Genomic DNA, 26,384 nt, shown 5'->3' on the forward strand with positions numbered 1-26,384 from the left:
TTGATTTCGTAGGTATTTTTGTACCTGGGAAAAAATTGCCGGTTTAATACCAACACTTGGAAAAAGCAGTGTTGCCAGATCGAATTTAAAAAGAAACTGTGAATTCCCAAGAAAAACTGTACTTTCAGCAAAAAAAACTGTAACTTTCAAAAACGAAGAGATTTTTGGAATGATAAGGTTTTGAAAAGAGGAAATGCTGCATCTCCATCGCCTCATCTTCACTTAAAAATTTAGTTACAAAAAAAAACCAAAAGTGACCTTTGAATTTATTAATTCTAATCTGAAATTTTGACCAAACTGTAAATTGTGCTCAGAGGTAATTAAAAAAAAAACAAACTCTAAGCTTTTCCAAAAAGCTGTAATTTATAGCTAAATCTTTGAAAACGGCAACATTGTGCACAAGCGATAATTTTTACGCTACACAGTCAGTTCGTTATTCAAGGGTATATAGCAGAACAAAGCTAATATAAAGGATTTTATTAAAATAATTCCTAATTTTAAGATGTCCGACTATGGATAAATTTTAATTTATAACTATCAGACAGAATGAGTTTGGAGCACATATCGTCACCTGAGTGGAAGATCGACCTATCAAGGTGGCCAGTTCGAAAACGCTCTACCTCAGAAAACTTTTCAAGAACGCCCTACTTCAGAATTTTATGGAAAAATACCATATCTCAGAATTCGGGTTAAAAATGGCTTATGAAGTAGGGCAGAGTGTCAAAATAATCCCGGACAAACTTGTAGCTGATTATCTATTGGAGAGGACCCGAAAAATCGCCTAACTATGGTAACACCTGTGAAATTCGGATTAGGAAAATAAAAATCGGCGCAAAGGTGAATGTTTCGATTCCGAAGCGTCTGGCAAATGAGAAATTTGTTCCTTTTGTGGAATGAGTTTGGACTATGGCCTGTGTGGTAAGAGTTTATTTATACTTTTATTAATTTTACACTTTTTTAGCGGTGCAAGCAATAACTATACTATATTATATATATGATTTCGATTTATGATCCATTAACTTCGCACAGGTGTAAATATCGTACCCAAGTGAGCGCATATCTCTTTCAAAACCAACACTGATACAAAGGTTTGTTTTTGTTTTCACTATGACAAATTTTATGTCATTTTGCATCCAAAAAGAAAAAAAATTCAAAGGAAGGAAAGGAATCCTATCAAAAGAGGCCACATTGAAACGGAAGTTCCAATGATTACTCCCCGATTCTATCATTCCCCACAGCAATACACGTTATACGATAATCAATTCAATAATAAATTCATATGGTTTTGTATTAACAGTAATTTCAGTATTACGACAGAAATCTAAACATTGTATTAGAAGGCAGATAACTAACTTAACTGATATACCGGCAGAGTTATGTAATTTATAAGGTCGTAAATTGTTGCATAGAGCAATCAAAATTCATTCGTGTATATTTACGAATTGCGCTCTTTGCGCGTGAGTGTTTGTCTGTGTAATAATTATTTAGATGTAAACAACACTAATGCTTCCTAAACATTTATTTTTTAAAAGACATCCGCCTGAAGGTGTGAAGTTTTGTGAAGATTTTAATCTGATCGCATGCAATGGCTGCCGCAAGTATTTAGTCTACCGATCGTTCGATATATATATTTTTTTGTTTTCCTAACACTTGAATACTCGTAACTGAGCGATCTTGTTGACTTATTGACAGTCTGAATACGTCCTTTGGAGTTGGCGATTTTAAGCAAATATAAGTACTGAACTTTTGTACAGGTAAATGTCCCAGCAGTGAATTAGACTTATACATAACTATGTATGTAGTCCAGAGCTGGGTTTAAGTATTAGGTTACATTCGGAAAAATTTCTACCACACTAGATTCAAAAATAAAATTTCCGTCTAATCGCAGGTCTGAATTCCGTAGATTCATATAACACACAGCAACGATTTTTTAAGATGGATTTATTTTTGGGAGATTTTTTCGCTTCAACATCGACATATTTCTTGCCACAATTTAGGAACTGATATAACAGCATAATTTTTTGTACTGGGTTTGTTTGTCGCTGTTATGCACACACACACACATACATATCTGATATAGCGATAACGTGCAGTTATTGGAATGATAAATACTAAGTTGGTACTCCAAGTTCTCTGCTCTTTTTTTTATTTTTGTTTATACCATACTTAGGTTAGACTAGATAATAATTTTGCTGTTGTTGTTTTTATTGTTGATTGCGGCTCTTATCTCATCGTTGACTTTTACTTGTTAAACATGCAATCATAAAAGTCAGTTAAGCTTAAATAACACAAAGCCATACGACAAGCAAACACAAACAACGCCGTGCGAGCGAGCGAGTATCTAAGCGTAATTTTTATTTGCTAACATTTTTTCAAATACATACATACATACATACATACATATATAATAATTTTATACTCATTCACGCATGTATACATTCGTATGTATGCATTTGTGAGTTTTTTGTGTATGCACATTGCGGAGATAAGGCGTGAAAAGCTGAAAGTGCTGAACTGACCGTCGTCAACGAGAAGGAGTGGAAGCTGAAGGGGTTGTGGTGGGGAGGGGGGGGGGGGGGAATTGTGTCGGGAGGCGAGCATTGGATTTGTATCGTGCTGGCGATGGTAATAAAGTGGACGACATTTTTATGACAATCGAAAGCATTTTGCTGTAAAAATGCATTTATGTATGTATAAACATACCTGCAGGAATACCCCGAACTTTATCCAAATTTCTAGTTCTAGCCAAAAACGAGCCAGTGCGTTAGTAACTAAATCCCCACCAGTTCAAAAACAGCGAGATATGGCACTTTTAAAAAACTATTTTGCTGCTAAGTCAACTTTTTCTAAAAAATTATATCTATTTTGATACAAGAAGCAAGAACAATTTTCTAAAAGATCGAACTACTCCCCATTTTATTTCTAAACCGATTCTGTTCAGTGCTACTAAGTCCAAAATAGTCACAGCCAATGTGATAAGTCCCAAAGAATAAAAAAAAACTTTTCGTTAGAAATCTATATCGCAGATGACGCATTGAGGACTGAAGGTAATGCAGCAGGGGACAATTTCCTAGCGCGTCGCCATGTTAAATTCGACAGTTTTTTTTCGTGCAAAAGAGATTTATCGCGAACCAGTAGTGGGTCTAAAATTTATACTCTCATTGCACTAGAAGTCCAACAGTTCAGAACTAGAGATATTTGCGCCACAGGGTGTGAATGTTATTCCGAGTGTGTATATACATACATACATATGTATGTATGTGTGTTTGTCTCTACGAGCACTAGCTGAACGACCATTCAGCAATTTGTTTTTTAAGCTTTGTTGCTGGTGTTGTTGCAGTTGTTATTATTAGATTGTTTTGATTGTAAAATGCATTCGTTTTAGTAGCAAATTTTTTAACACAAATACAAACACATACACACTCCCATAGTTACAGTGCATTACTCTATTTATATCTTTCGCTTGATTCGCATTTCTAAAATAACTTTTGCAGACGAAAATTGTTAACACCCAATTACATAAATGTTTTCTTTAATGCCTCGCTAGTTATCTTTAATCTAAAATTTAGACAGAAGCTTTCGAAGCTAGTTTCTCCAATATGGCTATCAATTTTCAGTTTATGAAACTGGAGTTGAATTCTTTCTACTATATTCCGTTTAAATGACGTCTAACTTACTGAGCAAAGGTAAATAAGTAGATATGGAAAAACAAGCAAAAATTGCAAGTTCTTTATCAAAAGTGAATACCTATTAGACTTTCTATCGGAATTTTGTTTTATTTAAATAAATAATTTAAATTTTTATACAATCACAAAATTTCTCAAAATCGATGGCTCAATTACTTAGAATTCTATTCTTAGAAAAAGTGCATGGAAATGTACACACGTTCATACGTACGCCGCTGTTTGTATGCCTGTTCTGAGAAGAATGTGCGAATGGCCAGGCGATTTGATCGGTGAAAACTATCTTAATTTTTTTTCAAAGTCAAGATTATAGGTAAAGGAGTACGCTAAAAAATTAATGGGAATGGATCAGATTTTTTCGAAAATAATGAGGCACTTATAGGAGTTATATATGTATGTACATACGTAATTAAAACTATAGTTAGTTGTTCAGATGAACGAAACGCTTTATGCCAAATTCTCTAAAAAGAAAGATTTTGTGGCTTTTCAGGGAAAGCATAATTGGATAGCTTATTATTATCTAAACTGAAGTATCCTCACAATCGATTACCTTGTATAGTTTTAAACAAACACCGATGAAAATTACGAGGAACTATTAGATCGATCCGACAGCAAATTTAAGTAAAAGATAAGACATGAATAGCGTGTTTTAAAGCCCAATTATGGTATTATTTACTTACAGGATATTAAGAAAATTTAAGAAAAGTGAGTGTGTCTTTTTAAAATTTTTATCGGCTTATCGACTCACCCTTATAATCTCTTTTCTAGCACTACACGTCTTGCTATTAAGTATTTACAGGAAGTCGAACGCTGCAGAGATACGTATTAATTTACGACGGAAAACTTCCTCTGGGAGCAAATAACTTTCCTGTAGCCACATGCTAATTTTAAAAAAAGAAAGTAGTACCTAATGCGTTTCAGACCTGAGCCGGTGAATCTGGTAACAGGCGTCCACTGTGCGCTTGAATAAAATTTCTCAAAATTTTTAAATAGCGTCACGGCTGTATAGAATGTTTGATGAAAAAGTTCTGACGAAGCTCAGGTCCCTGTTAGCGCAATATGGTTTGATGAATATCTATGCCCGATTATAAGATTCTCCTCTGAAGCGATCATACATTTGGGCAGCCATGTTTGGACGACGAAAGGGTCTGTTTGCGATTGGGTTAAACCACAGGGGCAACTTTTTGAAGGAGAGAGGCGATAGGCGAAGTTTTTAGTCTCGATCCAAACTGACAAGTGTCAAGGCCACCCTAAATACTTTCTTCTTTCCGAGAAAAATTATGCTTCTTCTTTTTATACCTTTCATGAGCATGAAATGGTATTATAACTTTGGTCCGATGTTTGTAAGTACCAGAACAAAAAGAGATAGACCCATTAAAATGTATACTTATATGATCAGAACGTCGAGCTGAGTTGATTTAACCATGTCCGTCTGTCCGTCTGTCCGTCTGTCCGTCTGTCCGTCTGTCTGTCTGTTTGTATGCAATCTAGTCTCTCAGTTTTCGAGATATCCGTATCAAATTTGGTATGTGAGTGTATTTTTATAATGTATTAATCATTTGTCGGAACCGGAAGAATCGGACCACTATAACATATAGCTCCCATACAACTGATTGTTCAGATATGAGATTTTTCGTTATAACTTCTCCATTTATGCAGCTACGAACATGAAATTTTGCAGTACTTGCACCCATTATCAACAGAATACTTACAGTGAAAATTACAAAGATCGGGTCACTATAACCTATAGCCCCCATACAACTGATTGTCCAGATATAAAATTTTTCGTTATAACTCCTCCATTTATATCGCTAGGAAAATTAAATTCCGCACTGTTTTCAATAATTATCAACAGAAAACTTACAGTGAAAATTAAAAAGATCGGGTAACTATAACCTATAGCTCCCATACAACTGATTGTTCAGATATGAGATTTTTCGTTATAATTCATCCATTTATGTAGCTAGGACCATGAAATTTCGCGCCGTTTTCACTCATTATCAACAGAAGACTTACAGTGAAAATAACAAAGATCGGATCACTATAACCTGCAGACCCCATACAACTGATTGTTCAGATATGAGGTCTTTTATCATAACTCCTCCATTTATGCAGCTAGGAACATGAAATTTCGCACCACTTTCACTCATTATTTACAGAATACTTACAGTGAATATAACAAGGATCGGATGACTACAACATATATCTTCCATACATCTGATTGTTCAGATATGGGATTTTACGGTAAAACTCCTTTATTTGAACAGCTAAAACCGATAAATTTCGTAAGATATTTTATAATTAATAATACAAAGTCTACTGAGAAAATCATCAAAATCTATGCTGTATAAGCTTTATCTCCTATAGCACTGATTGTTCAGATACCAGTTTTTGCCATATATCTCCTTTATGTAGGAAACTAAACCCAATAAATTGTGTTACCGGTTTACATACCGATCACATAGCAGTGAAAATCACTTAGATTGGTGCCATATAAAGTATATCTTCCAAACCTCTGATTGTTTAGATGCGATTTTTTATATAAGTATGTAACTCCTCTATCGATGTATGCAGATGTATTCAAAAGCAGTGATCTGTCAAAGTAAAATTTGCAGATGTTCATGAAAGGTATGAAGCCTGCGGCATAGCCGAAGACAGCGCTGCTCTTACTTGTTTATATTATCTTAGAGAAAAATGAATAAAATTTCTCCCTTCAAAAAAGAAGGAGTAGGTTTTAAACTCTGGTCACTCAATAAAATAAAATAATAAATAATCGAGCACGAAAGGCCCATCGCTTCAAGAGGTCAGAAATAAGGACATCCAGAGGGCTTAATTCTGCTGGCTGGGAATATGAATCGCACTAGAAAATCGTATTTGTATAAATTAGTTAAGTATGAAGACAATCCTTTCCCGAACAGCTGGATATATATAGTATAATATAATGCTTTTGTACGTTCTCCATACAAAAGTGTAGTAAATACTAAATGTAGTATGTATGTAAATATGTGTGTTGTAAAACCTGCAAATTCTACTGCCCAAATCCCAAATCGTTTCTTAAATCATCAGCTTCAACATCTTCGTCCGACAGCTGGTTATACTGGCAGCAGCAACAACAACAACAATCTTATTTTGATGCAATGCCTCGTCACAACATACGCCAACATTGTTGTAGTTGCCGACTGTTGAATGACACGTAATTGTCATCATTAATTAACATATTAATTTTACTATCCCTTGTTTGGCAAGTGACTCTCTCTCTCTAAGCTACAAGGTAATGCACTAATGGCAAGTGTGCTTTATTTGTGTCTTCACATAAATTTTACAAGTGACACCGTCGTTGACATCATCGTGTCACCCCCACCCACGAGTAAACGAATGCTCGACTCAACTGTGAGTGCATAGCATAGAATTGGTGTTGCATTGGTGTATGGGGAGCGACTGCACTTCCGACATTCATTTGGGCGTAAGTGATACATACATACATACATATATATGTACATATATTACTGCGTTTGTTTGAGGGGAGTGTACGTGTAAAAAGCATTAACTGCAACACTGACGAATGGGTGACAACAGCAACACCGACTGACTGACACAGCCAACAGCAAAAACATAAATAAATTTGCTAACTACGCGTTAGCTTGCACATCGATTCAAACAAAGTAAATGGCAACATTGCTGAGATTTACATATGACTCTGTTGACAACTTCGAAGCGAATTGGGGGAGGACTTTTAATGTTTTGCTTTTAAGTATTTGCGTCAGTCGCATGGCTTGTTACGTCGGCATATATATTTGCAGGCATCAACACGGCGAGAAAATCCACTGAAATTACAACTTTCAATTAATTTGTTAACTACACCCAGCACACAGATCTACACGCACATACATGTGTAAATACTTAAATTTGCATTTGCAGGGCTTTATCTTTTGACGAAGGGTCGGACATAGCAGATATAGACGTGTCGGCCCTGAGCAATAGCTTTTATATCTGATTGTGAGTGAGCGATTTATTTCCATGACTTTAATGGGTCAAATGAAAGTGTGTGAAATATATAAGTACCTACGTACATATGTATGTATATAGTACTAAACGAGCATGGATATACAAAAATAGACGAATCAACATTGGTGTATGTATGTTGCACGCTGTGGCGCCACAAACAACAATGGTATGCCAGATTTTAATGAAAATTGCAGCGAGTGTAAGCAACGCAAAGCAAAAAAAAACAAATAAAACGGGATTGCGCAGCAGTAATTGATTTTACTTATTTTGCTTTTATGATTTTGACTGCAGCTCATCGCTTGGCATTTTAATGCTATGTAGTTGTTATTTTTGTTGCTGCTGCATATTTCGCTGATTTAATTTATAAAACATTTTTGCATTTTTACAACTCATCGCTTACGCTCGGTTGGCTTGTAAGTGCATATGCTCTTCTATTTTTTTCTTTTATTTGTTAATTTTATTTTGTATTTATTTTTGCTCAGATTGGGATTTTTACGAGTAATTGCACCTAAAAGGCATTTTCCGTTATTCGCATGAGTACTCACAAGAAACAAGCAAAATAAATAAACATATAAAGGCATCATCGGTAAGCTTCAGTTGTTGCTGCTGAAATTATTTAAAAAACGAATTGTCGCCATCGAGGAGCAATAAAAATGGAAAGCTGAATGTACATACGCTTTACGGGTGAGTGAGAATAAAAAATTCAAAATAATAGACAATTGTAATACATGTTGCCGTTGTTGTTGTTGTTGTTGTTGTTTTTGTTGTTGTTGTTGTTAATTGATTACATGCACTTTGCAGAAGTGACTTCTCGTAAATGCGCCGAGTATACCTTCTTGATAGGCGGCAATTAAAAAGCGCGCCATTAAATAAAATAATTTATAGCATTTCACTTGGGTATCAATTAAAAATTGTTTCAATTATAAAATGGAAAATATATATATATTTATGTATACATAGTGTAAGTGTTGGCTAGTGTAATTTATTCGCTTGATAGCTATTTATTATTGCACGTAAGCGAGAAAAAATAATATAAAATATAAGTCATATACATAAGTATATATTTGCATAAGAAATAAATTGAATTACACAGAGAAAAACTACAAAATAAAATACTCTTAGAACAAAAGAAATACATTGGCCATGTAACTCGGTGGTTTTTCTTAAGGCATTCATTCTTCATATATTTCTCCAAAGGAAAATCTTTTTAATAAAATCAGTAAACAAAACAAGTAACAAATACCACAACCTTTCTTTGTATTAATACGTATTGTTGCTTAATGCAAAAAGTCCCTAAGTCATTTTCTTTCAGAATTCTGCTTATTAAGAAAGTCGATGGTCATTGAGGAAATGTTTAATGAAGCTTAAGATACTATTTTCGTAGGAGAAATGTAACTTTTGTAAATACGTTCATTTCAGTAATTGTACTTGCCTTAACTTATTCTATAATTTTTTTTTTGTTTTTGACGTAGAATACGTCTTACCTTAAGGTATGGGGGCTATGTTCAAATGTTGTAGTTGTAATTTTTAGAGCTTCACAAAAACGCTTATTGCACGAGAACTAATAAAGCGATTTCAAAGAAAAGTGTGGCGTTTCAAAGATAAAATTCCAAACCTGTCGACAGATTCATTTTTGTAAATAACCAATTCGGTTTCTGTCGTAAAAACAACGGTAAACATTGCCTTATTTTGGAGTCAATTTTGAGCCTTTAAAGTGCTCTAGCAACTTATTGTTGGCATATAAAACTTTAATTTTCGGGATATAGGTTCTTTGGAGCAGTAGAAATATTATCGGGTACAAATTTTATACAATTTTAACAAATACTGAGCATTTTAAGGCAAAAAATTGTTGAAAAAATTTGCAAATTTTTTTCATTACCAAAATGCTCGAAAACCGCTCAAATGATTTTGTTTTTGTTTTCTTTAATCAAAAATTCAAGAGTTTTCCTTTCGTTTGGTATATGGGAAGTATTGGTTGATATCTTCTATATATGTTTATTTTATTCAAATATATGGGCATAAATGATTTTCCATACAAAATCACCTCGTCATCATTTTGCAAACACGTGCACGCATTGGAAGCGTGGGAAGGAGACAAAAAGTATGTATGTGTCCGTAAGTACATATTTCGGGGTTTATCGGTATAATAATCGATACTTTGTCGGTTTTATTACCGATGTTTTTATCGATTTTGCTATCGAAATTTTTATCGATAATGTTATTGATTTTGCTATCGATATTTTCGGAACTTATCGATATAATGATCGGTATTTTTTCGATTTTGTTATCGATATTTTTTCTCGATTTTGTTATAGATATTTTGTTGACTTTGTTGTCGATTTTGTTATCGACACTGTAATCGATTTTATGATAGATTATTTATCGATTTTGTTATCGATATTTTTATCGATTTTGTTATCGATTTTATTACCGATCTTTTTATAGATTTTGTTGTCGGTATTTTAATCGATTTTGTAATCGATATTTTTACCGGTTTTGTCATCGATATTTTTATTGATTTTGTTTACGATTTAGCTATCGATATTATTATTGCTTTCGTTATCGATATTTTCATCGAATTTGTTATCGATATTGTTATTGGATTTGCTATCGATATTTTCGGAACTTACCGATATAATGATCGATACTTTTATCGATTTTGTTATCGATATTTTTTATCGATTTTGTTATCGATTTTGTTATCGATTGTGTAATCGATTTTGCTATCGATTTTATCATCGATACTTTTATCGGTTTTGTTACCGATATTTTTATCGATTTTGCTATCGATATTGTTATAGATTTTTTTATAGGTTTTATATTCGATATTTTTATTGATGTTGCTATCGATATTGGTATCGATATTTTTATGGATTTTGTTATCGACTTTATAATCGATTTTGTTATCGACTTTCTTATCGATTTTGTAATCGATATTTTGATAGATTTTGTAATCGATTTTGTAATCAGTATTGTTATCGATTTTGCTATCGATTTTGCTTTCGATATTTTTTCGATTTTGATATCAATATTTTCATCGATTTCTTTATCGATGTTTTTATAGATTTTGCTACCGATATTATTATCGCTTTTGTTATCGATATTTTTTGCTTAGTGTGTGCTTTTGTTTTTTTACTTGGATATGCTCTTAACCATACCACGTATTCTGCGTTTAAATTTAGCGGCTGTATCTCCGATACAGCCTGCAGGCCAAGACGAAGGCGCTGGACTGTTCCTTTTTTTTAGTGCTCATGGAGAGAACACACAAACGACATTTTTCAATCGATTTCACGCTCCCCGCGCCACCCAACGGCAAATTTTTTTTTGTGAAGTTATTTCTTTCGATGTAGGTAATAGTAACCAAATCGTAGCATAAATGCGGGGTTTTCAAATACTCTATCGACTCCTGTGCCACCTAGCGTGTAATTTATCTTTCATATTGCATTGTCGTCAGGTTCTGAGCCGAGTTTGAAACTAGTCAGCGAATATGCCTTTGCCTGTACTTCTCTTCTTCTTTTTCATCCTATTTGTGACTACATACAGTTTTTTGTCAGTTTGGGACGTTACGCCAGTTCTTCACACCAAGTGTATGCATACAGGTACTTTTGCTTTAGGTCTTTTCATAATGGGGTTCTTAAAATCTTGCAAAGTTCTTCTACGGTGATCGAGTTGCACGGTAAAAACCGGGTTTCCTATGAGAAAGCATTGCAATCCGTCCAATCTGTGCATCGGCAAAGGGCTTTGGGATCCCTCTATTTTGTTCGTAGGCACTTTTGCTCTCAAGTTACATCCCTGGGTGCCGATTCTAATGATCTTTTCTCCAGAGAATCATGCGTCCGTGTCCAAGTCAGCGTAATCTTTTTATATATTTCGCAATTATCTATGTGCATATTGTTAAAAAGATTTTTGAGTATTCGTCGACTACTCGGAACAGGGCACACAGATCTTGGGCGTAAAACAATTCTCTTGCAGGCCACCAAGGCCTTCTCATATTTGTTCAACTACGTCCACGAAGCGAGCTTCTCTGTATGAAAGCTACTTTGGAGCTTTTAATTTTTCACGTTATTTTCAACCCTTACTTAGGAAACGAAAAAACAAATTACTTAACTGGACACAAAATCGATTTCCTTTAGCAAGACTCGCGATCAAGAAAATTTAAAAATTCTTAAAAAAAATTATTTTCTCCCAGAATAAATTGCGAAATCAACAGCAATTACAGCGAAGATATTTTAATCAAAAGTAACAGCATGAAAATCTTATCAAACTCCGCGTGCATCCGCGTGAAAAGTGTCAAAAGAATTACGCCAGGCGCCGTTCGGCTGCCACTTAATGCCAAGTATCCGCTGACATTTTTCTTAATCGGCTGAAAAGGTTTATTTACTGCAAAACTTCAAAATTAAACTTTTGTTTAGATTTGCATCACTGCAAACAGCGACAGAGTTGACAGATTTCCCTTTCGTTAATTACGGTCGCAGACGAATGAAATAAACAAAGCAAAAAAAAAGGAAATAGCACAAAGCCTACATCACACCCCCGCACATTTCAGTTCAGTTCAGCACAGCTCCGTTCACTTTCACTTGCAATTTAAATTCCCGACAAACAACGTGGCACAAAAATGGGCAAATGCCTGCTGGCTGCAGTTCAAAGCGTCCCCTCGCCCCCTCTCTCTTTCAGTGCCTACGGCCACGTCCTCTTTGATTGCATTTCATTTACCTTTAATCCCTTCCGTTCACAACAAAATGTATTCATCAACAACGGCAAACATGGCGCAAAGCCAGCGGTGAACGGCAGTAGCAGCAGCAACACGTACAACAACAACAACAACACAACAACAATGCCAGCAACTAACTTTGCCTTACAATAAATCGCAAATTGTCGTGTTTACGCATTTTACATGATGTCTTGAGCAATTTTACGACTTGCAATTTTGCCTCCGACTGACACGTTGCACCACCAAACACTGCGGCCCACATTGCTGCTGCTCCTTCCTGCCCTTGCTCTCTCGCCATTAAATAGCCCAAATAAAGGGTAAAACATGCAGACTTGGCAGCCCACCTCGGTAATTTGTTTTTATTTTTTTTGTTAAATGTAAATGCATTTGCACGCCTAGGCAGCACTGTTCAGGGTATAAATATGTACTTTCCGGCACCTTCCCCGCTCGCCCGCCCTTCTTCTTCCCAGGTGTTCGAAGCAGTTACATATTTTTCTTCTAGTTTGCAACACAAAAGCGCATTTAAAATGTTCGAAAGGAAATGTGCGTAAATGCATGCACGCACACGTCTCCTCAAAGTTGCACGTTCGTGTAATATGCGAGGTTGAGTGTACATATGCACCAATGGTGTTGCACGCACCCAACATTGCAAATGCTATAACAATAAAATAACAATGGCAGAAGCATATTTAAGCTACACACAATCAGCTTCCTTTGCACTCGCTTCCAAAGCTACATATTTATATACTACAAATGTAAGCATTTACATATTTCGGAAGAACAGCGTACAAGTAAACATATGTACTTGTGTAAATACCCCAAATGGAATTAAAAAGAGGCAGGACCGAGTCCCGATTTTTCTAAATTCAATTAAATGATTTTAAAGTGGAGCTGGCCCCTGCAGCGACCAAGGAAATCTCGTAACTGATATCCCCTTTATACGAGTACATATTAGAGAAATATGGGAAACACTTCTTAATGCTGTGAACGGCGAAAGTAGTGACTTATTTCACGAAGAAGGCCTCCGAAGCAGATGGTGTATACCGGTCGAGCTGTTCAAAGCCGGTTGCGAAGACCTGGTGGGGCACATTTACCAGCGGTTAGGAAGAATTTGGTCTGGATCGCCAAATAAATCTTAGAATTGTTTATGAGATCCTGCCGACGATACTGCGTGAAAGACTGAAGACCAAAATGAACTAAATGACAGAGATTAGATTTTCTAAAATCCACTATTGATCAGGTTTTCACAGTTCGTCAAATCTTAGAGAAAATTAGATGAGCAAATCGACACACACTCCAGCTTTTTGTCGACTTCAAAGCTAACTTTGATAACACGAAGATAAGCTGCCTGTACGATTCCATGTCTAAATTTGGGATCTCCGCAAAACTAGTATGGCTGCGTAAAGTGACGTTAAGTTCAAACTTCAGCTCTGTTCAAATTTGGATCTTTTCGAGCTGTTGAAACCAGTTGACGTGCTGAAGGAACTATCAACACTAAGTGTAAATAACTAGCATTGGATCGCAAAGGAGAGTCCTTTGGTGTAGTAGTTTGCTCTCTGCGCAAATCCACCAAATAAAAAGAAGAACAATAGAACTGAGTTTCCGGGAGCTAAGCACAAGAATCGAATTGGCATTCCATCCCTTAAGATAACATCACTGACTGGAGGAAAAGTCGCAAGTTCAAGAAGAGATGGGGCTGTTCGAAATCAGCCAAGGCTATTATGAGGAATATAATAGAGGGTTTTACTACCGAATGCACGATAACTACTTTAAAAGCAACGTTTGACTATATAAAAATATCGCCGGTGATGGTGAATAAAAGTTTGGAGCAAAATTATTGTCGCTGAGTGGTTACCTGAGTTCGATCCCTGGTCCGAGCACCGGCTGACGATGGCAAGCCTACGAGTGTATTTCTTTCTTGAAAAGGCTTCGGAGTCGACGTAAATTGTGTAACAACATAAGGACGCTCACCACAAATTGGAGAAGAAGCTCGGCCAAACACTTAACAAAAGAGTAAGCGCCAAATTATTTTTGTTATTAAAATTGAAGCGAAAAACCAGGATTTCCACAGAAAAAAGCCAAGCAATAACTCTGATCCAGTTAGCTGAATTTGATTATTTTCTGGAGGAAGTAGTATCATTCTCAAAAGGACTAGTTCCTAGCCTATGCTAAGGCATTCTGATTTCGTGCGGAGTGTGTTACGCTTCTGTTTTGTCTTATGGTATGTATATATTTGACTTCATTTATTACTTGCACTTTTATATACTATACAGAGATGTACATAAGTATGTATGTATGCAGTACCGTAAATAAAACTGAGCAATTATCTTCACTGCTAGTGTGAAAATGTTTAAATTGGTTTCTAAATTTAAACGCAATCAGAGTAAACAAAATGCATGCAACGTGCCACAATAATGTGCGCACAAGGAGTGCCAATAGAGTAGATACACGGCAATTCTCATCAAAACGCACATACAGAGTTGTAATGATGTGTAATGGCATGATGTGTACGTGCCGCAAGATCATATGGATATTTAAATGCGATGTACATATGTATGTTTGTATGTATGTTTGTATGACTAAGTGCTACCGGTGAGCGCACGTTCGCCCATTTGTACAATATTTATAATTTATGTACAACAACTAGCCAATTTCTTACTTTGTTGATGCAAATTAACCAGAGGCAAACGTTAGTGGAAACAGCTACAAATACATTGCGAACTCAATAATATTATTTTTTGAAAATTGAAATTACTGCTAATGCATTGCAATGGATGTGCAGGTTTTGTGAAATCTTGAAATGCCTAGCTTCAAAGAAAATTGAAAACGTTAAATCGGCATCGTGATTGCTTTAGTATATATACTTATGTATTTATATATCGAGTGCTTATATTCAATACCCTCTATCTGCACTTTTCAATCTTGAAAAAAAAATTATAATTTTGTACCAAGTACTCCAAAAACAGGACAACTTCTTCGTTTGGCTAATCATAAAAAATGTTGCTTCTGGAGCAAAGAAACACACGCCATGCTTAAGACGAGCGTCAAATAAATTTAAAATAATGTTCTTCATTTTTCAATCTTAATTGGCGATCGAATTATTTAAAGAGAACATTCTATCTGTTAGCGAAGCTAAGCTCGTGTGAAGCAAATACGTTTCTAATCCGAATACTAGGATATTGGCTCTCACGTCTGATTGATAGGATATATCATCTGCGCAAACAAGCTTTTGCTGGGTCGTTTGCACCACCGCCAAGACGAGCGAGTTTGTATTCAGTTAGAAGTAGATTTATCATCAAAACATTCGAGAAAATGAATCTGCAAATGTGCTAGCTAGGGATGGTTCCACATTGACCTCAATCGAGGACGAGATCTCATTTCCAATCGAAACTATAAGCAGGAGAATTTTTCTTCAAAATCTTCAAATGGGTAGCGTATGGCGTCACACAGCCTTAATAGAACGCATATTTTGTTACGAAACCCCAGACCTGACTTTATGAGGATATTAGCCGTTCTTGTTGAACTTGGCATTGGTCGGTGGGAATGCTTGGCATCGCCTATAAAGAATTATGCAGAAGTTTCAGGAACGAAACCCAACTGGAAGCTTTAATGAGACCATATCAATGCAAGAATTGCCAGATATAAGCCTCAAAGCATATTCAATTTTATCAACCCCAAATGGTTGGTGTTAACATAGCCTACGAGGTTTGTGCTACCAAAATGGTACTTAGAAGGTTGGTTGGCCGTCGAGGTTTTCGTCGCCCAAATTAACTGCAGAAAATGTAGAAATGAAATCGAACGCAACACAAATGGATACCTCCTATGTCTCCAGGTCTATGGAATCCACGCGGCATAATTAGGGGTTCAGTTCTTTAACGTCTTCATAACTTAGCCCAAGCGTACCTTAAAATATTGTTTTATGCACTTCCGTTGTGACCGCATTCAGTAAATCGCACTGCGGCACTCATTTTTAATTATTTTGATTTCAATCAAAAGCTCGTTTCATTAAAATAATCTTTCGAAAGCTAAGTTTAATGTGTGTGTGTGTGCTCTAATTAATTATGTGTTGGTGTTTGTTCTACGATGCGACAAAATAATTACTTTAATTGCAGATTTATTATGATTACGTTTTAATTAACATGAAAGCGTTTTTAAACTCTATTACAAAAAATTGTTTACACGTAAAAGTTTTTCCAGCTGCTAACGTGCAATAAAAAGTGGAAATAATTGCACGTGTCCAATAACTGTGAACATATACATACGTATACACGCCTGTGTGTGGAAAAAATAAACATAAATTGGCAAATTCAGAAGTTCATTACCCTTAAGTAAAATATAACATTCAAAATTTGTATAATTATTAAACATTCTGTCATACTATTTTAGGCACGTACTAACTTAACGCCGACATTGCTTATTATAAAAACATAAACTACTTTTTTTTTTTAACAAACTCGAATGTACATAGTGTCCGTGTCGCTTTCAACTAAGTGGCGCGTAAATTAAAATGTTATAAAAATGTCACCGAACAGCAGCCAGAAAATAGCCAATAAAAATTGTTGCAAAAAGTTTCGGCTGCCACTAGTGCAACACACACACACACACTCGCTTCACGAAAAATATTCGCGCAACAAAATGCCAAACAAAAAAAAAAACGATGTTGGAAAATTTCAATTTTTACATTCGGCTGTCGGTAAATAAACAATTTATCACGCGCTTATTGTCGGAGGCGAGCGGTGTGCAATCGAATGTATCGAAACACAGGTATGTATGGATAAACCCAGTGGGAAATTGTAATGTATAGTAATCGAAAAAATAACCAGTAAAACAGCCGTTTTCACATTCGAAAATGCATTTTTTCCCCCAGGGCGATGTCCTAAGAAAAGTGGGGCATTCAATTTTGCATTACCAGTAATGCAGGAATCAATGCGATTTAATATAAATTTTTTTGCGAGTTTTTGGATGCGAGTCCTGGGGCTCTATTCTGTAACTGTGAGAAAATGTAGTTTACACCGAGTGCAAAACTCACAACCAAAAACTCACCGACTAAAATTCAGTGAGTTTTTCGGAAGAGAATAGTACACAATTTTGACAGTTAAAACTCATTCTCACTCTTCCTGAATCGCAAAATGAAGAGTGAACACAATTTTCAGTGTACACTTGAAAACTCATAGTTACAGAATAGAGCCCCTGATTACATATTAAACAGTAATAGAATCTAGAACTCATGAGATATAGTACATTACATTATTTAAATATCACGCCTGCAATGCACTTACTACTTTTCCCCACTGGGTATGCATATGTTTGTGCGCTTGGCTGTGTGACTCGTTTTTTTTGGGGGGGTTTCGCATTGATTGCAGGCGCTGAATGTCATCGGCGACATTCGTCACCGTCTGTTGGCGACGCGTCGCTGACTGCGATATGCAAAAGTTCGTCGGCGCGCGTAATCACTGCACTGCCAAAATATATTCAACATCTACAAATAAACATTAGACGTGTGTGTGTGTGTGTGTGTCTGTTTACGTATGTACGTACGTAGGTGTGATGTTACTGCAATTTTCGGTATGTGCGACGTGCAACATGACACGCTGCATTGCATTATTGATGCGGCTGATAATTGTCAATTGCATGCACTTTGTTGTTGTTTGTTGTTGGCGCTGTGGGCAATTGTCTGACGATGATTGCCTAAGCGTATTGGATTTTATTGATTTGTAATGTGAGAGCATTGTTTACATTGGCTTTGGTTATAGGATTTTATTGCTTTTAAAGTTAATCAACTGTGATTTGACGAATACATATTTACATATGTGACTATATGTATGTGAGCGTTTTAAATTATGAACTATGCAAAGATGTTAGAATTTCGCAGCTCGCCAGTTAATAAATGTTTGGTTATGAGGTAGGGATGCCACTGCTTGCATATATAAAATCTATTTAAATATTTCCTACACTTTATCAAGCGTGTTTTTGTTAATAAGTTGCCACTGTAAAGAATTAGATCACAGAGGAGTTCCGCTCTGAACAACCACTACACCTGGCTACCAACGACATTCACCAAAAGGCGATCACTTTCACGGATTCGTGCTCTGTGATTGCCACAATAGAGTCTCAATAACCACCAATCTTGGACGAATAGCTTCAGTTGCCTCATGAGACTTGCGTAGCTCAAGCCCATTAAGAACTGATTACTATAGATGCTTTTACCTCTATTGAGAATTATATATCTATGTATTCCAAAACTTTTTTTTTGAAAAAATTAAACCCAGAAATCTGACCGCAGAAGCAATAACAACACGGCAAATGGGCAGAAAATCATTACGGCTTTAGAACCATTTCCAGTTGTAGCGTATTCTCTGAATCTTTGTGAGATTTATTTCGAAGATGAAATTTTCCATTAAGTTTGGTGCTGGGACCACTCCCTTAGAACATAATGTAATGAGAATTAAGATCTAGAAATTTTAGGTGTTGGTAGGAGAATCCGCAAGAGTCTTACTCTTTGCAATCTACGGCGCACAAATGTAGACTACTGCATTAGACGTTGAGTTATATAATCGCAGCCTTTATAGTACTGCCTAGACTACAGAACAGAACAGAAACTACATTCTCTTCGTGTTTAGGAGAGGCTGCACACCAGATAATATAATTAATAAATCACATTGGAGGCAGTTCAGGTTCAGGTTCATTCTGGCCCAACTAAGAAGAGCTGAGCGTCGTCGAAAACGATACCACTTGCCGAGTAGCTGCAACAGCTAAGGCAAGAAGAGCCATTACGAAATAGGCGATCATAACATAGCACGCTGAGACGAAACGAGCCGATTAGAATGGGCTGGTCCCGAGGATGGTTAAAAAGAACAAAAGTAGAACTAATGCTTAAGGCCGGGTTACAGTGGAAGATGTCAAATGGGCGACGCTACAATTGACCCAACCGACAAAAATCTATCAATTTACTACACTAGACTCACAGTGATGCATCACTTGAACAATGTAAAAATTTTCAGAGTTAGTACCTTTCAAACTTTCGAAAATTTAATTAAACAAATCACAACTATCGTTATTGATCGAAGACTTAATCAGCGGTTGTTTGATAGAAATTCTTCATGCAAACGACGGGGCAGAATGACGTCAGTATGTTCTTCTCAGCCGCTCTGACTTAGATAACTTTTGGAAATAACTCGCTGGAAGAAGTTTCTAAAACTACACGAAGCAGTACTACAGCCGTTTTCATTAAATATGTTTCGGGATCTTTGTGGGGACATACACTTTGGTTAACTTTCAAGTATGTATTCGTTTTTGTACAATTGTCCCCTGTATTTTTCCAGTCACCATGTATGAACTAAAGCGATTTCTGAGCTACTGACTTACTGCTAAATTTATGAACTTTCTACCCAAATAAAGTCATGGAAAAATACTACACAAAAATAAGAAAATGATCGATAAGTGAGCAAACGCATTAAATAAATGAAATTAAATGAAAAGTTGCATGGTCGCTAAATCACTGGGGATCATCAGCTCGAGCGAAAAAGATCGAAGAAAAAATCGAAGGTAAAAAATACATGAAATTAAGATAGTGGAATACACACGCTGATGTTGCACAAAAGCTGCGTTGCATTGACAGCGATCGGCTGATGCGAGCCATAAAAGGCAAACGAAAGGAATTTCGAGGCGAACGACGCAGCACGCTGCCGTGCGTGCGGCAACGCTTTTGCAATGCGCGTGGAGCTTAATTAAATATGCTGAGAAACATTGTGAAATTCAGTTGCACCACATTTCGTGGATGCAACTGGAAACTTGAGTGGGCAAAAGTAACGACTAAATAAAGAATTAAAAAATAAAATCAATAAAAAGCTAGGCCTAAAAATCGATTTAAAAACAATAAAAAATTACGTACATATGTATGTATATATGTAAGTAGTAATGCATTCACTTAAAAATATAAATATGCGTAAAACAACAAATGTAAATGCAGCAAGCAGAAAAAATTATCTCTGCTTTCGCGGCTGTAATTACAAGCGCTGACAAAAAAGCACAAACAACAAAAACAATAACAACTACAATACACCTCATTAAGGCGCGTACGCACAAACGCATACATACTTACATACATATTTACATGGTTAACACGCGTAAAACAACAATAACATTTATAACTGCAGTAAAGACGGCAAAAACAAACAACAAAAACAACAACTTTGGTAGTGACTGCAGTTGTAATTTATACATTATTTCATAAATAATTCAGAAGCTGGCGCGCATGCGCACTGGGTTTTCGCTTTTGTATTTGTTTATTTGAAAATTTTTTATTACTCTGATTTTTTTGCTTATTTTGCTTTTTTATTTATTTGGCATGCCTCCTTTTTTTTATAAAATACACATAAATAGGCAGCACTGTACCCATATGAGTTTTCATATGGTTTTCAATTTGGCGTTGCGCATGCGCACACACACCCCACATTGGCCCACTACTGCGCGAGTAAAGCATACATATGTACATATTTACATATATGTATGCCACACGCAGGCTTACAACATGTCGCTTTACACACGTGAGTGGAGCGCGATTGGCTGCGCCACGCACAATCACACTGCCAATTTTTTTTTAACATTGAGCCGGTGCGCCGTGCAACGCAGAATTGAGCTGACGGCAATGTAAGACACTTTCGCAGACGTGCGTCCCACGCAAATTTGTTTGATAATGTATTTTTTGTTTTTTTTTGTAGCAAGCGAAAGCAAAGCGACGCGACGTGGCACATTACGCGCGACATTAGATGTGGCAAACATATTGAAGCCGACAGACAACGTTTATGTATATGTATGTAAGCATGTAGGCAACAATGTCCGTCGGCATGAAGACACAAATCGCATAGATAGATAGCCCAACGCATGCCTGGTGAGGTGAGAAAGGAGGGCAGCTAGCCAGCCACCAGCCACCAGCCACCAGCCACTAATCGATTGCAAATCTAATGAGCTGCGAAGAGGCGTGCGCCAAGTGGGCCGAGCGCGCGCCACATACCTCAGCCAACAAACTTTGTCGTCGTCGTCATCGTCGTCGTCATTGTCGGCACTGTCGTCGTCACCAACGCACACACGCTCGCACATAATCGGACCGACAAGTCGCGACCCGCGAAGTCAAGCAGTCAACGAGTCAAGGCAACGCGTACACCATCGACGCAAACGACAACGAGGTGGCTCACTCACAGCTTTTTAAAGTGGCATTGCTGCGGTGGCAAGGTGCTTTTTGCCTTCAGGCAATTCGCTGACGACCGCGATAACGACTTGTGGCGGCTGGCTGGATACAGAGGCTGATTGCCAGTCATTGCGCTGCGCTGGGAAGGGAGGCCAATTTCGTGTGCGCTGTGCCGTGTGCCTTGTCGTCTGTCGCCTACTGCAAGCGTCAAGCGTTGCTGTAACTGCTGCCGTTGGCGGCGTTTTCATGACACAGTTGCCCAGTCTGCCGCCGGCGTGTTGTGCGTCTACGATTGGAATGCTGTTGCGACGCGGCTGTGCCGACGGTTTGGTGGACTACTTGGTGTGGCAGGTTCTGTGCGTAGGCGTTGTCTGCAACAGATAAACGCAGTTCGGCTAAGTTAAGGGGGTGAGGGTGAGAGGTGCACAGGGGCGACCAAAAATATAGATTATCGAACCACAGAGGTCGCGCGCGCAGCAAGGAAAAGGCAGCGATAGGCAATAGTGACAAAGCTGACAAGTTGCAGAGCGCGCAGTGAGCTGTGTGGGTCGTCCATTAAATCAAGCTATTAAATTGGAAATTCATCGTGTGGCACGTACATATGTATGTACGGTATTTATGTGTGCATGTGGCAACGTGTAAATGTTTATTTAAGTACATACACATATTTGCTGTTGAGACAATTTTTAATTAAAATTGCCGCCACGCGCAGTTAGTGTAGCGCACATGGAATCAGGCGTAGCAATCATAAATTCACAAGGCCGCATAGAGGTAAATGTGCAGCCAACTATGAGGAACACCCTTCGTAATTCGAGTAGCGCTAATAGCTCCGACGCCCATGCTCTTTGTATGCGAACGGCACTTGTTAAGTCTATGTCTAACGCCCAGCTGCAGCGCTGATTCTTCGACTTCCCTTGCGTGTAATTAACGCCATTTCAAATGGCAAATAAATTAATGACTGCTTGTAAGTGCATTAAGATGTAGCGTTCAGATACCCACCACGCTCAATTTGCATACACACGACACACATACACACACACACACACATGCACTTGAGTAAATGCAAGTGCGAATAATGAAATATTAAAATTTATGTGGAATGCGATACAGCATTTACTAATACATATGTACATAGTATTTAATAATCCGCTATGCCAAAGCCAAAACGGTAATGGAAATGGAACTGGAAATTAAAAATAAATATATTTATGTATTAATATTTTGCAGTCATTTGCAGTGGCGGTATTCACACCATGGCATAGAAAAGTATGTGCATCGCATGGACACTTGATAAATTTACGTTTAATTTAAAACTCAACTTTTTTTTATAGCCAAATGAACATTTATTACATCCTACCTTTATATGCTTCTCCATTCTACGCTCTACTTCCTTAAAGTAGTAAAATGTTTACACTTTATTTATGCCAGGCATGCAAAATGCTGCATTTTACTTTGCTTATATGCATGCTTGCTGTAAATTTATCTAACTCTAAGAATACCGTTAGTATCCGCTCGTATCATGCCCGTGTGTCTAAATATTCGCCTGCAGATAAATGCTCGCTGGCACATGGCAGTTGTAATAAAATAAATGGATAAATCAATTAATTCGAATGAGACGAGCTCTGCAACGGGTTTGACAGCTTGGATATATGCAATAAAAATGTGAATTTAGATGCACATATATGTATGTATGCATCTATGCAAATATATCTATATACATATGTATGTATAGTAGATAGATGCTCTGCAATTTTTATGCATTGAAATATTCATACTTGCATTACGTGAGCGTTAATGGATGTGCAAAGAGACGACTTACTCATTGACAACTTTTTGATGATCGCAGTTTAGTAACTGACACTTGCGAAATGTTCGGCCGTAAAAAAGTTAGTAGAAGCGCTGTGGGGCCAAATATGCAAAAAGTGATGAAATATTTGCATGAAAAATAAATTATTGTACAATTTTAGAGTAATAAGTACCATAACTCTAGCATCTGTTTTTAGAACAATAGCACTGCCAATTGCTTGAAAGGTTTATACTATGTATGAACCTAAGCTGAGTGCTTTTTGAAGGAACCAATCAGCTTGGCAAAGAATGGCTCCTGCGTGGAAAATTGTGGTCATGTTTAATCTCTTGTTGAGCGCAACTAGTGATACCGACACGGCAACATTGGTACTTTATAGAAATCTGCCTAATGTCATACACCTCCTATACCGATGGCTACTAAATGGAAGTTAGAGTCGGAGGAGGTACTTTATTACCTGAACCATGCCTAAAGACATACATATTTTCTTTGGCAATCGGCAAGCTTAAGACTCACACGTAGACTATGCAAAGTCTTTTATGGAATGCCGTAGCTGTTTGAATGAGTTCGCCCAACAGATCAGAACTTAACTCTTATGGGTGCCTGCACACCGGGATATTGAGGACAATTGCAGCTCTTTTACAATTTTTTTGAGCTACTTCCAACATGAAGTGCAATGTGGTATAGTCGGTGTGCTGGGTATGCAGTTACAGTTGTACGGCTGTACTCAATTCTGACTCTTGCGTTTTATTTTGCGCACTCTGGGCAATGTGGGCAACCCATAATGGAGCCTTGGGTTACGGCAGAAAGAGGGGGAACTCCGGTGGAACCCCTCCGACTTAAAGAAGGGCAAATTCGGTGTTGGATTTTTGGTGGAAGAGACACTCCGTCGCCGGGTACTGTCGTTACAAGGTCGCCAGGTACAAGGTTCTTCAAAATATCGCTGATTTGCGCCCACGCCCTGACAGAAGAGAAGGACGAAGTGTCCAAGGATGGCTTCTATAAGCACTTAGTGTCCACATACCAGCCATGCATCCGCCATGATATCAAAATCGTGCTTGGCGACTACAATGCCAGGATGGGCAAGGAAGATATCGTTGGAACCACCGTCGGAAAATTCAGCCTCCATAACGAAACTTCCGACAACGGACTGAGGATGATCGACTTCATCGATTCTCTAAACATGGTAGTATGTAGTACTGGGTTCAAACAAAAAAAGATCAAACATGCTATGCGGTATACGTACACTCCGGGGCCCAAGCATCGACTCGGACCACTATCTTGTTGCAGCCAAGATACGCAGCTGCCTCTGTGCAGCAAAAAATGTGCGCCCAAGTATGCAAGGAAAGCTTAACGCCGAAAAGCTGCAATCAGAACAGACAGGCAATGCATTCGCTACTCGAATCTCACACCTGTTCTCAGAGAGCACTCTTCAACAAACCGACATACGCGAGCAGTGGAGTCACATTTCCTGCTCATTAAGTACCGCCGCGGAAGAATTAGTCGGATTTCAGCGAGCCCAAAAGAACAACTGGTACGATGAGGAGTGTCAGGAAGCTGCTGAGAAAAAAGATGGCGCAATAGCGAACTAAAGAAGGAAGCGAGACGTACATACATATGTATCTGCAATAAGATGAGAGAGGATGAAATAAGTGATTGCGAAGAGCTTGAAATGCGGGCTGACAGGAGAAGCGCCCTGCCAGCTGAGCTATTCGAGTACGGCGCCGAGGAGCTAATGACGTGCATGCATTAGCTCTTATTCAGAATATGGTCAGACGAACGCATGCTCGTCGACTGGAATTTAAGTGTGCTGTGTTAAATCCACAAGAGAGGCGAACCTGCCATACGCGCGAACTACCGCGGGATAAGCCTAAGCATAGGTTATAAGGTCTTATCAAGTGTATTGTGTGAACGCCTGAAGCCCATCGACAGCGAACTGATTGGACCTTATCAGAGTGGCTTTAGACCTGGCAAATCCAATATGGATCACGTATTGATAATACGCCAACCATCCCTATTTGTCGACTTCAAAACCGCTTTGGACAACTCTAAAAGGAGCTGCCTATACGCCGCGATGTCCAAATTTGGCTTCCCCACGAAATTGATACTAAGATTAAAGGGCTGCAGAGCTGAACCGCCCAGAAACAATATTTTTACAAGAGCGTGCAATTGTTGTAGTATGCCGATGACATCATCAGTAACAAGAATCGCTAAGTCTGTTCTACGTTTTCCATGTTGGATAAGGAAGCTAAGCGATTGGGTCTGGAGGTCAACGAGGACAAGACGAACTATCTCCTGTCATCATTCGCGCCTTGGCACACACGTCACTGTTGACATTTATAACTCGGAACCCGCTGGTGGAGGCAGAGAAAGAGGGAGGGCCCCCACTACGAGTGGCATTTCCAATTGGCGTGAGTGGCACAAAGGAGCAAAGACTGGTCTCGTTTAGGCGGTTACAGTGACAATCAAGAAGAATAAGAGCATATAGCCAAATGTTTGGAGGTGCGTGCTACAACATTGTGGGGGGTACAGATTCGCATCTCAACACCCAATGGAAAATCTTCGATTGTACTTCTGCCATGAAAAGGCCTCCCAAAGAAAACCATCTGGGGTTCCTAAGTTACGCCAAACTATAGGTCCTTTAAAATTGTGTGAAAATATAAAAGCCTACACTAGAAATTGTTGCGGAGGCTCGACCATACACTTAGCGAAATGTAGAAGCGCTTAGACCAGGTTAGTTACACCTTTCAATTTATCAAAGATAGGAGACATTTCCAAAGATAATTCGATTTAAGTTGCAAATGATTTCCTTATTTTTTCCACAGCTCCGTTGAAATGTGAATAATGTGCGCCTTCTCCTCAGAAGCTTAAACCAATTGTTATCGCTAAATTCGATTTCTTAAACAAAATTCGGTTGAATAAATTTCGATATTAGAAACGTAAGCGAGCGGGGCGAGAGAAATAACATTTGGTTGCACGCTTGGGGGCGCTCAA

The sequence above is a fragment of the Rhagoletis pomonella genome, unplaced genomic scaffold (genome assembly GCF_013731165.1).
Source record: "Rhagoletis pomonella isolate Grant_MI unplaced genomic scaffold, Rhpom_1.0 Rhpom_scaffold_00012, whole genome shotgun sequence".
In the NCBI taxonomy this organism is placed as follows: Eukaryota; Metazoa; Arthropoda; class Insecta; order Diptera; family Tephritidae; genus Rhagoletis; species Rhagoletis pomonella.